Here is a 1129-nt window from a genome sequence, read left to right on the forward strand (position 1 = left end):
GCATCCCCAGGAAAAGAAGTCTCACAACAGATGGAAAATTTATTTGTTAATGCTATTATGTCTCATAATTATTTTTAAAAAAAGAAAATGAAAATGTAAAAGATGTTAAAAGGATACGGGAATGGAGATATTTACCAAAATAGAAAAAATGAGAAAGCCTAAGCAAGTGATGAGGGTCTCTTTAGGTTTGTTATGATGTATAAACGATGAGACAAAAATAATGTACAAATAATCTTAAATTTTCCATGGTCATAGTTTAGTCAACTAGTTCAAGGAACAAAATATCTATCTAGTCAAGTTTTATCTGAGAATATTTGTTTTTTACCCAAGCCTTATCTACATAGCACATGATAATTAAAAGTACCAGACTGGTGGCCTTATTGGATGTTTAACAGCCATAGTTTGAGGTCTTATACTAATGTGGTTGGAGGGACTTAAAGGGCAGTTTTTGCCCCTTGCCCTCCAAGGTCGACTAAGTTCCAGGGGACTATGGAACATCTCTCAAAATGTCCTGTAACTGTGGTGAGTCACCTGTCCTCTTGTTCAGGGAGGACATGGAGACCCCACGAGATGGACTTGAACCAGTGTCCAGTCTACAAAGAGGAGGGTCAACTCAGAGGTAACATCTCCTTCATGCTTCCAAGTGAAGCCAGACATGGTCGAGCAGGACCTTTACCTTATGTTCACACAGATGGAACTGGTAAAAGAAATAAGCCAGGGGCTCCTCCCAAGCCCATGTGATCCCTGAGGAACAGATCCTCATGATTTTGTTCCTAACCAGAAAGTGCTGCTCAGATGTAAGACTCAAATCTTGTTCTGCAATACTGTAGTGCCCACCTGTAGCTAAGGGAAACAACTAGCTATTCTAAAATGATGGATAAATTTGTTTTTTCCCCCTGTCTAGAAGCCTTTGAGAGAGAACTGATACCGAGTCTAACCACTCTAACAGCTATTAAAATGCCCGAAAGCAAATCCTGAATCCATCACTCTAGAGTCCAGCCTTGGAAGACAAAAGAAAAATGTGGAGGAACTCAATAGAGGGATGCTTTTGGAAGCCCTGTCAAGAAATTCCAATGGACTCTCATATGAACATTCAAAAATTGCCCTGTTCTGACTTTTTTCTAGTTCC

General features: G+C 39.6%; 1 protein-coding gene across 4 annotated transcripts in view; it reads right to left on the reverse strand.

Annotated features, from left to right (window-relative positions):
• Positions 1 to 1129, reverse strand: part of Plxna2 (plexin A2) — a 214433-nt gene that overhangs the window by 23365 nt on the left and 189939 nt on the right. The gene's annotated exons all lie outside the window — the stretch shown is intronic.

Source organism: Nannospalax galili, unplaced genomic scaffold, assembly GCF_000622305.1.
Source record: "Nannospalax galili isolate Female #2095 unplaced genomic scaffold, S.galili_v1.0 scaffold648, whole genome shotgun sequence".
Lineage (NCBI taxonomy): Eukaryota > Metazoa > Chordata > Mammalia > Rodentia > Spalacidae > Nannospalax > Nannospalax galili.